Genomic DNA, 12298 nt, shown 5'->3' on the forward strand with positions numbered 1-12298 from the left:
TAGAAAACTTATGCTGGGAAAAGAAGGCAGAGGAAGAAGAAGATAAATAGCATCACAAAAGAGGCAAAATAGGACCTATTATAGTACAGGGATAGAAGGGAGGGAATGAGAATTTAGAAAATCTCACTCTCAACAGATTTTGCTCAAAGATGAAATAACATACATTTCCAATTGGGTTAAGAAACTTATCCTATCCTCCAAGGAATTAGGAAAAAAATAGATAAAACATTGGGGATGAAGGACTTGTTAGAAGGGAAGGGAGAATGCAGTGTCAAATTAAAAGGAGAAAAGGAGAAGAAAAGGGAGGAGCATGTACAATCTATATCATATTACAAGTTACCATACAGAGTGGGAATGGAAGGGAGGGTATTAGAAAAATGTGAAAATTAAAAGTGTACAAAAAGACAAATGTTGAAAAGTGTCATTTAATATAATTTAAAATACAAGGAAAGATAACATTAAAATAAATGAAGCATGAGTTTTCAGGAAGTTTTCATTGTACAACTAGAAGGAAAAATCATATGTACAGTTAAGTGAATACGCCATAAATACAAAGTAATTTTATGTAAACAGAAGCTCTAATAATTCCAGAATCATGAATGAACTTAATGTGACATTAGTTGAGCTTTAAATGGCACTTAGGATTACAAAAGGTGGAGATGAGAGGGATAATATATGAGGCATCCATGACAATTTGAGCAAAGGCAGGGAGATTTTTCTCTCTTCATTAATTTTTGTGTATTTTTTATTTAGTTTTCTACTGTTGAAGAATGTGAAAGGGACTCTTGACAGAATGATAATTTCTCATGAATTCAGAATATGTTTAGCAACAAAGCTTGCCTGTCAAACCTATGTATACTTTTCTCTGAATATTATATAGAGGAATTCTGAAATTGATGATGCAAATAGTGGCTTTGCATATGTTAAAAGATAAACTGCTTCATTTTAATCACATATAAATAAGCAATTGTATTTATATAAAAGTACTCTAATCTTGCTGCATTAATTCTTTCATTCCTCTAAATGAATGTAAGATTTAGTTTGAAAAGGTAAATTGTGTTCCTGGGGAGTAAGTGTGCTTTCTATCTTCAAAATGCTTTAGGGTTCACAGATGTTGTCTTTAGTCTTTTGTAACTGGGATTTTTTTCTCTAATAGTTTTCTGTGATTTCCTCCACTTGACTACATTTAATTCGTCTTTATCGAAATTGTTTATCTAAAATGTAAGGGAAAAATTAATTAGTAACCTCTATCATCATGCAAAAAATATATGACATTTTTAATTCAATAAATCTCTTAAATTACAGATAAAGGTACAACAGTTTGTGAACAGAAAATATTAAAAGAAAGCAAATAATTTTCTTTCATTTTTATATTATACAAATATCTTAATCCTTCTACTTAGAAACCCTTTCATTTTCTTGCATCAAAGAAAAAACAAAGAACAATTCAGCACAATCAACACAGAAATTAGGTTTGAAATCATATATAATATCCAATTTCCATCATTCACCTCCAATTTGAAAAAATGAGGGAGGTGAATTTTTCTAATTTATTGACAGTATCAAGTTCATTTATAATTCAATCAGCTACACAAACAAATAAAAACATATATGTCATTTAGTGTAGCTATAAATATGTAATTTTTCTATTATTAATAACTTTCTATTGTTTTCTCATTAAAACAAAATGAACATTTTTCTGATAATCTTTCTAGAAGCCTAAAGGGCATGTGAATAATTGTTGCAGAAAGAAGAGAATGTGAGAGGAATGGCTATGCAATTTCAGCACCTAAAAAATAGAAAATTAAGGTGCTTTAATTATTAAGATTTTCCAAAAGGATATCACATATTCTTCCCAAATCTATGTGCCACATTTTACTACTAAACACAACTAAGAATTTCTCTCTGCAATTGTTTGTTTCCAGAAGTATATTCCCATTTTCTCAAGAACTGATATTTTCTTATGATTTTTCCTATATGTACCAGTTTAAAAACCTTCCATAATTTAGAAGTCATTTCCACTGTAACCAAGATCAAAAGAAATGTAGTAAGTTGTGAAACAATTTTTACTAGTATTTCTGAAAAAAGTACTCATTTCTAAAATATACAGAGAATTGTGTCAAATTTTTTTTTAAAAAAAAGGCACTCCCCAATTGACAAATGGTCAAAGTATATGCAAAGACAATTTACACCTGAGGAAATGAAAATGACCCATGGTCATAAGAAAAATTTCTCTAAATCAATACATATTAGAGAAATACCCATTAAAGAATCTCTGAGATACCAGCTCACACGTCTCAGACTGGCCAATATAACCAGAAAGGACAATGATCAATGTTGGAAGGGATATGGGAAGTCTGGGACACTAATAATTTGTCACTGGAGCTGTAAACTCATCCAACCTTTCTGGAGAATAATTTGGGATTATTCACAAAGGGCAACAAAAATATGCATACCCTTTGATCCATCAATACTACTGCTGGATCTATACCCCAAAGAGAGATGATTAAAAAGGGTAAAAGCATCACTTGTACAAAAATATTCATAGTAGCCCTATTTTGGGTGGCAAAGAAATGGAAATTAGGTCAATGTCCTTCAAATGGGGAAGGGCTTAACAAACTGTGATATATATATATATATATATATATATATATATATATATATATATATATATATATATAAATAAAATGGAACACTGAGGATGGGTATTCCAGGAAACTTGGAAGGATTTGGATGACCTGATGCTGAGTGAGATGAGCAGAACCAGAAAAATATTGTACAACAATATGGGGGTGATGATCAACCTTGAAGGACTTACTCATTCCAATCAGTACAACAATCAGAGACAATTTGGGGCTGTTTGAGTTGGAGAATACCATCTGTATAAAGAGAAATAACTGCGGAGTTTGAACAAAGACCAAAGACTATTGCCTTCAATTTTGAAAAAAATTGTTTTGAAAAAATTTGAAAAAAAATGTTATCTAATTGCATAATGTTTCTATCTCTTATACTTTACTTTTTTTCCCTCAAGCATATGATTTCTCTCTCATCACATTCAACTTAGATCAATGTATACCATGGAAACAATGTAAAGACTAATAGAATGTCTTGTGTGGGGATGGAGGGAGGAAAGCAAGAATGGAGGAAAAATTGTGAAACTCAAAATAAATAAAATCTTTCTCAAAAAAATTTATTGTCATAGATTTGGGTGAAATATTCCCAAATTATTACTTTCATTTCCTCCATGTTGGTGGTGAGATCACCATTTTCATTCATGGTAGGAGCATTTTGTTTTTCTACTTTCTTTTTCTTTAATAAAACTGACCAGAGTTTTATCTGTTTTATTGTTTTTTTCATAAAATCATCACTTGGTTTTATTTATTAGTTCAATATTTTTTTGGGGTTTGATTTCATCAATTTCTCCTTTAATTTTTAGAATTTCTAGTTTGGTATTTAATTGGGGGAATTTCAATTTGTTCTTTCACTAATTTTTTTTAGTTGTATATTTGGTTCAGTGATTTACTGTAACTCTAATTTACTCATGCATTTAAACATCTAATATATCCACTGACCTCCACATTGAGTATATTCCATAGGTTTTAGTATGTTGTATATTTATTGTCATTTTCTGGGAAGAACTAATGACTTCTTTCTATAATTCTTTAAAATGATGTTATTTAGTTTCCAATTAATTTTAGGTCTATATCTCCCTGGTCCAATATTGCATGTGGTTTTAATTTAATTATGATCTGAGAAAGATATATTCAATATTGCTTCCTTTCTGCAATTGATTATTAAGTTTTTACACCCTAGTACATGGTCAAATTTTGTTGAAGTGCCATTTACGGCAGAAAAAAATGATATTCCTTTCTATCCCCATTGAATTTTCTCCATAAGTCTATCTTGTCTAGGTTTTCTTACAATCTATTTAATCCTTAACTTCCTTCTTGTTTATTTTATGGTTAGATTTGTCTAAATCTGAGAGCAGGAACTTGAGCTCTCCCACTAGTAGAGTTTTGTTGTCTATGTCTTCATGTAACTACTTCAACTTTTCCTCTAAGATTCTGGATGCTATACCATTGGGTGCATGCACATTTAGTATTAAAATTATTTTATTGTGTATGGTACCTTTTGAGAGGATATATTTTTCTTCCTTATCTCTTTTAATAATATCTATTTATCCAGCTGCTTTGTTTGAGTTAAGGATACCTATCCCTGATCTTTTTTACTTCATCTGAAGCAAAATATATTTTGCTCCAACCTTTTACCTTTTCTCTATAAGTATTTCTGCTTCAAATGAGTTTGTTGTAAACATTTTGTAGGATTCAGGTTTTTAATCCACTCTGCTATTCACTTACATTTTAAGGAGATTGCAACTCATTCTCATTCAAAGTTATAATTAATAAATCTTTATTGTCCTCCATGCCCTCCCTCTGTTTGTATTTCCCCTTTTTTTCAATTTATCCATATTTCCCCTTATTTTGATTTTGAATACCAATACCTTCAGTGTGTTTGCCTTCCTCTTTACTCCCCCCTCCCCTTTCTTTCCCCTTTCCTTTTGTTGATTCTTCCTTCTGTTAGTTTCCCTTTTCCTTCCCCTCCCCTTTTCCCCTTTTAATTCTTGAAACCTATAATAATTTAATTATATTAATTAATTAATTATATTTAATTATATTAATAATTTAATCTTAATTTAACTGAGTATATGTTTTTAACTTTAAGTCAAATCTGATGAGAGTAAGATTTAAGTGCTTCTCACCACCTCCCTTCTTCCCCTCTATTGCAATAAGTCATTTGTATATCTTAATGTAAAGAGAGTCACTCAATTCAATCTCCTCCATTGTCCTGTCTCCTTACTGTCTCCCTTTTAAGGAGGTATTGTTTTTAATCATTTTATCTTCATCACAGAAAAGTCATGAGTGTCTATCACTTCTGGCTAAGTAAGTATATTCTCTCTAATAAAGTTACAATTCTAAAGATTTATTAAAATCTTTCTCCCTGGTAGGGATATAGCCATTTTCATCTTATTCTATTGAAGTTTCATGGATAAATCATGAATGCCCATCACTTCTGGTTAAATATATTCTCTCTAATAGAATTACATTTCTAAAGACTTATGAGAGTCTTTCTCCCAGGTGGGGATATTGCTGGTTTCACCTTATTTGTTCATTAAATGAATAAAAAGGAAAATGATATTATAAAGTCATGGAATGTCAATGGAGAATTTATTTTCAAATGAAAAAACTGAAAGGTTCACAATAGTATGTCTTTCAATCGCATAAATTTCATGCCTTTCTTGCAAAAAGTGTCTCATTTGAATGAATTTTTCCCCTATATCAAGTCTAAATTTGCCTCTTTTGATATGCTATTCAGGATTTCTAATTATTGCCTTTGAGATCAAGAAGAATGCATTGATTACCCACAATAATCCTTAAGAAAACTAATATCCAATAACAAAAGCAAAAACTATCAAGCTATAAAACAAAATTAAACTAAGGTTAAATAATGATATCTTAAAATCCTTACTTCTTAAATTGCACAGTTTAAGATGTTTTCTATATTAGTTTTTAGGTACTGTGTGGTACATTAGGTAGAATAACAGACCTGGTGTCAGAAAGATTCATCTTCCTTAAGAACAACATACTGGGGAATATGGATAAAGGGGAAGAAAAAGAGGAAAATACGAACAGAGGGAATAAAGCATGGAGGTCAGTAAAGAATTATCAATTATAACTTTAAACGTGAATGGGATGAACTCTTCCTTAAAATGAAAGTGAGTAGCAGAATGAATTAAAAACCAGGATCTTACAATATGCTGCTTATGAGAAGCTCATTTGAAGCAGAGAGATACATATAGAGAAAAGGTAAAAGGCTGGAGCAAAATTTATTTTGCTTCAGCTGAAGTGAATAACATGGGTAGCAATCCTTATCTCAGACAAAACAGCTATAAAAATTGATGGCATAAAAATGCTAGAGGCATTCCCAATAAGATCAGGGGTGAATCAAGGATGCCCATTGTCACCACTACTATTCAATATCATATTAGAAATGTTAGCTTCAGCAATCAGAGAAGAGAAAGAAATTGAAGGAATTAGAATTGGGAAGGAAAAGACAAAACTCTCACTCTTTGCAGATGGTATATACCTAGAGAATCCCAAGAAATAATACAAAATATTACTAGAAACAATTAGAAATTTTAGCAAAGTTGCAGGATATAAAATTAACCCTCATAAATCCTCAACTTTTCTATATATGAGTAGCAAGATACAGCAGAAAGAGCTAGAAAAAGATATTCCCATTCAAAGTAACCTCAGACAATATAAAGTAGCTGAGAGTCTATTTGCAAAGACAAACTCAGAAACTTTTTGAAAACAATTACGAAACACTTCTCACACAAATTAAATTAGATTTAAATAACTGGGCAAATATCAACTGTTCATGGATAGGTAAAGTTAATATAATATAAATGACAACTCTACCAAACCTAATTCGCTGTTTAGTGTCCTACCAATCAAAATTCCAAAAAAATCACTTAATGAATTAGAAAAATTTTTAAGTAAATTCATATGGAGAAATAAAGTCATGAATTTCCCAGTATTTAATGAAAAAAGTGCAAAAGAAGGGGGCTTGGCCCTACATGACCTAAAATTATTTCAAAAAGCATCAGTCATCAAAGCTGTCTGGTATTGGCTAGGAAATAGAGTAGTGGACCAGTCTAATAGACTAGGTGCAATAGCAGGAAACGATTATAATAATCTTCCATTTGATAAACCTGAAAGAGTCCATCTACTGGTATAAAAACTCTCTCTTTGCTAAAAACTGCTGGGGAAAATGGACGTTAGTATGGGAAAAAACTTAAGATTACACCAATACCTCACACCTCATACTAAGATAAGACCCAAATAGATACAGGATTTAGACATAAAAAAAAATATTATAAGCAATTTATAAGATCAAGGACTAGTTTACCTGTCAGATCTAGAGAAATGGATGCAGTTCATGACTAAGGAAGAGATATGAGAATATCTTGAAAAACAAACTAGATAATTTCAATTACATTAAATTAAAAAACTTTTGCACAGATAAAACCACTGTAACCAAGATCAAAAGAAATGTAATAAATTCGGAAACAATCTTTGCAGCTAATGTTTCTGACAAAGGACTCCTTTCTAAAATATACAGAGAACTGAGTTGAATTTTCAAAAAAAAATCCCCAATTGACAAATGCTCAAAGGTTATGCAAAAGCAATTTACAGATGAGGAGATCAAAGTAATCCATAGACATATGAAAAATTGCTCTGAATCATTACATATTAGAGAAATACAAATTAAAGCTTCTGTGAGGTGCCACCTCACACCCCTCAGACTGGCCAATATGACCAGAAAAGATAATGATCAATGTTGTAAAGGTGGTGGGAATTCTGGAAAACTTACAATGTTAGTGGAGCTGTGAAATTTCTGGAGAGAAATTTGGAACTATGCCCAAAGTGCAACAAAAATGTGCATACCCTTTGATCCATCAATACAACTACTGGGTCTATACCCTGAAGAGATGATAAAAAAGGGTAAAAACATAACTTGTACAAATATATTCATAGCAGCCTGGTTTTTGGTGGCAAAGAATTGGAAATCAAGTGAATGTCCTTCAATTAGAGAATGGCTTGGCAAACTGTGGTATATGTATATCATGGAAGGAACACTATTGTTCTATTATAAACCAGGAGGGATGGGAATTCAGGGAAGTCTGGAGGAATTTGCATGAACTGATGCTGATTGAAATGAGCAGAACCAGAAAAGCACTCTACATTCTAACAGCAACATGGAGGTGGTGATCAACCTTGATGGACTCACTCATCCCATCAGTGCAACAATTAGGGATAATTTTGAGCTGTCTTCAAGGGAGAACACCATCTATAGCCAGAGAAAAAACCATGGAGTTTCAACAAAGTCCAAGGACTAGTTCCTTTAATCTATAAAAAAACTGCTATCTGATCTTGTTATCTCTTATATGTTTCTTCCCTAAGGATATGATTTCTCTTTCTCACATTCAATGTGCATCAATGTACAACATGGAAACAATGTAAAGACTGACAAATTGTTTTCTCTGGGGGGTGGGGGGAGGGAAGTAAAATTAGGAGAAAAACTGTAAAACTCAAAAATAAATATAATCTTTAATTAAAAAAGAACATATCTTACCTCAAACAATTATTACACTTTTTTCTAGTCACTTAAACTTTTGTCTCAATTCCCATTACTGTAAAATGAGCTAGAAACAGAAATTACTATTCATTCCTATATGTTGCTAAACATAAAAAAGTGGTCATGAAGTGTTGATTATAAGGTACTTTCTGGGTGGAGCCAAGATGGTGGCAAAATAATGTGCTCCCGGAGCCTTTCCTTACTAAAGATAATGACATTCACTCTTTCATGCCACCAATAAAAAGAGAGAATTGAAAGACGTTTTCAACTCTAGACATAATGGAGGATCTTCTGTAAAAGTTTGTCTCTTTGGTGGAGAAATAGGAAGTTAAGTCCAGCAGCTTGGAGAGAGGGGAAAGGTAGCAGGAAACTGTTAACCATGGTGCAAAGAAGGTCCTGACAGCTTAATAATAACAGAGGTCCTGACTGTTAGATAATAAGCCAGGTGGGAAGAACCCAACCCCAAATAAAGTCTGAACACTAAGAGCACTTTGGTAAAAGATAAGACTGGGTAGGGAAAAATTATTAAATTAACAATTTAACAATTCTTTTGTAATTTAACAATTTAACAATTTGACAATTCTGCTAAATCAGAACCTGGACATAAAGGGGTGGGGAACCACTGTAAAGTCAATACTTCGACTTCATGGGGAAAAATCTTGACCCCTGCCCCAACAAAATAAAAGCTTCAATCTATACTCCATATGATCCAGGAAAACAGAATTACAATAACAAAAATGAACCAAAAAGGCTAAAGAAGTTCTCATTATAGAGAACTACTTACAGAAAGTGATTACAGCAATGCCATGTCTGAAAAGGAAAGTTGTATAAATCACTTACAGAAGTATCAAAATAGTCTATAAATTGAACTGAAATACAAAAGCTCATGTAAAAGCTTAAAAAAGAATTTAGTAACCAAATAAGAGGGGAAGAAAAATGGAAAAAAGGAATGAAAGGCATGCAGGAAAATTGTGAGAAGTTGATCAAAGAAATCAGTTCTATTAAAATTAAAAATTACCAACTGGAAAAGGCAACACAGAAGATAATTGAAGAAAGTGAAATCCTAAGAATTAGAATTGAATAGTTAGAAACTAATGAATCTACAAGATTACAAGATTCCATCAAGCAAAATTAAAAGGATGAAAAAATTGAAGAAAATGTAAAGCATCTTCTAGTGAAAATGAATGACCTAGAAAACAGATCCAGAAAAGACAATATAAGAATCATTGGACTGCTAGAAAGCCTGGACCAAAAGAACCTGGAAAACATCACAAAGGAAATTATAAGGGAAAAGTGCCCCAATCAACTAGAACAAGATAACAATATAACAATTGAAAGAATCCACAGAACCCCTTCAGAAAGAAACCCCAGGGTTAAAAACTCCAATGGCTATAATAAACAATTTCCAAAACAGTCAAATAAAAGAGAAAATATTGCAAGCACCAAAAAATAAAACAATTTAAATACAAAGGAAACACAATCAGACTAACACAGGACCTATCAATCTCAACACTGAATGACTGAAGTACTGGAATAACATATTTTGGAGAGCTAAGGAACTGGGATTACAACCCAAAATGTTGTATACTGCAAAAATCAGCATATACTGTCAGAGATAAAGATTGATGCTCAATGAAATATAGTACTTTCAGAATTACCTGACACAAAGACCAGAACTGAACAGATAATTTAATTATCAAATTCATGAATAAAGATTTACATTAAAAAGGTAAATGTAAAATGGGATTGAAAAAATAAAACTGCTGTAAACAAAAGTTGGTACCTAAAAAGGGAAGATATAACAATTCTAATTCTTTTTGTTTTTGTTTTTTTTTTTTTGCAAGGCAAGCGGGGTTAAGTGGCTTGCCCAAGGCCACACAGTTAGGTAATTATTAAGGGTCTGAGACCGAATTTGAACCCAGGTACTCCTGACTCCAGGGCCAGTGCTTTATCCACTATGCCACCCAGCTGCCTCACGAATTCTAATTCTTTAGAACTTTATTTCTCTAAGGAAAATTAGAGGGTAGAATATAATTGAAGATAATGAACCTAAAGTATATGGGTATAATTGGATCTTGTCTCTCAATTAAATAGGTCTAAGATAACATCACCATGTTTGAGACAAAAAGACAAGAAAAAATGATTATAATTACGATTTGATGCAATTTGAGTCAATGCTGCTTATCAAGCAATGAAGTAAACAATCTGTGATGATATCTTGATAACAATAGGAGCTTATGAAATAATCAAATAATTGAACTATGATTAATGATACATGATTAATAATATTAGAGCACCTTGGGAAGAGGCAAATAAATTTATAATTTTAGGGACAAAGAATGTAGAATGTGAATGTTGAGTAAATTCTATTCAATAGGTTTAATTCAGAGAGGGAATAAGATAAATTCCCATTTGGTTTAAAAATCTAACTTAATCTATAGGGAAGGGGGGAGACTGGGAACTGGAAAGATAGGGGAAGAAGGGACTGATAAAAGGGAAGGGAAGTTATAAGTGAAAATAAAGTGAAAGTTGCATTTCTAGAGAGAAAATCAAAGGAGGAAAACTAGTAAAATTTTTGTGAGGAAGAATAAAAGAATAGGAAAGAGATAGATATGAGTGGAGAAAGATAACATGAAGGGAAGTACAGAATTAATAATCTTAACTGTAAATTCAAATAGGATCAAGTTGCCCATAAAATGGAACCTGAAAGAGTTATGGAATAGACCAGAATCATACAATATGTTGTTTAAAAGAAACACATTTGAAGCAGAGAGATGCACAAAGGGTAAAGGTAAAAGGTTGGAGCAAACTATATCATACTACAGTGGAAATAAAAAATGTCTGGGGTAGTGATTCTAATTTCAGTCCAAGTAAAAGCAAAAATCAATCTCATTAAAAGGGATAAGGAGGGAAACTACATCTTCTTAAAAGGCACCATTGGGCTGTCTCTCTTTTCCTCAGCGGTTTCTTTGGGGCGTTGTCATCTCTTTGCTTGTGCCATGCCTGCCCTAAGACCCCACTTGAAACCCAAAATTGTCAAGAAGAGGACCAAGAAGTTCATGCAACACCAGTCTGACAGATATGTCAAGATCAAGAGAAACTGGAGTAAACCAAGAGGCATGGACAACAGAGTGAGAAGACAATTCAAGCATCAGATCTTGATGCCCAATATTGGTTATGGAAGCAATAAGAAGACAAAACATATGTTACCTAGTAGATTCAAGAAGTTTTTGGTGCACAATGTCAAAGGGTTTGAAGTACTCCTGTTGTGCAACAAATCTTACTGTTCTAAGATTGCTCACAATGTTTCCTCTAAGAATCGCAAAATTATTGTGGAGGGGGCATCTCAGCTAGCTATCAAGATCATCAATCCATACGCTAGACTGAAGAGTGAAGAAAATGAGTAAAAAAGCTTCGCACATTTTTATTTGTGTTAAATAAACCCTCAAATTACCAAAAAGGGCACCATTGGTAAAGAAGCCATATAATTACTAAACACGTATGCACCTAGTGGTATATTATCCAGATTCCTAGAGGAAAAGCTGAATGAATTACAAGGAGAAACAGATAGAAAAACTTTAATAATGGGAGACATCAATCTCCCTCTCTCAGAACTAGATAAATCTAACAACAAAATAAACAAGTAAGTTAAGAAGGTGAGTGAAATCTTAGAAAACTTACATGATATGATAGAACTCTGGAACAAACTTAATGAGGATAGAAAAGAAAATACCTTTTTTTCTCAGCTTTACATGGCACCTTCATTGAAACTGATCATGAACTAGAGCACAATAGCCTTTTAATCTAATGTACAAATGCACAGACCATAATGCAAAAAAAATACATGTAATAAAGGGTCATGGAAAAATAAACCAAGGACTAATTGGAAATTAAATAACTTTATATTAAATAATGGCTGGATCAAACAGCAAATAATAGAAATAATAATTATATCCAAGAAAATAAAGAGATATCATACCAAAATGTAAAGGATGTAGCCAAGGAAGTTTTGAAGGGAAACTTTCTATTTCTAAATGCCTATATGAATAAAATAGAGAAAGGTGAGATCAATGAATTGGGTATGCTACTAAAAAAGCCA

At 32.2% G+C, this 12298-nt stretch overlaps 1 pseudogene; it reads left to right on the top strand.

Annotated features, from left to right (window-relative positions):
• The first annotated feature begins 11198 nt into the window (after positions 1-11198).
• LOC141520983 (large ribosomal subunit protein eL32 pseudogene) lies at positions 11199-11606 on the top strand (annotated as a pseudogene).
• Positions 11607-12298: the final 692 nt, after the last annotated feature.

The sequence above is a fragment of the Macrotis lagotis genome, chromosome 1 (genome assembly GCF_037893015.1).
Source record: "Macrotis lagotis isolate mMagLag1 chromosome 1, bilby.v1.9.chrom.fasta, whole genome shotgun sequence".
In the NCBI taxonomy this organism is placed as follows: domain Eukaryota; kingdom Metazoa; phylum Chordata; class Mammalia; order Peramelemorphia; family Peramelidae; genus Macrotis; species Macrotis lagotis.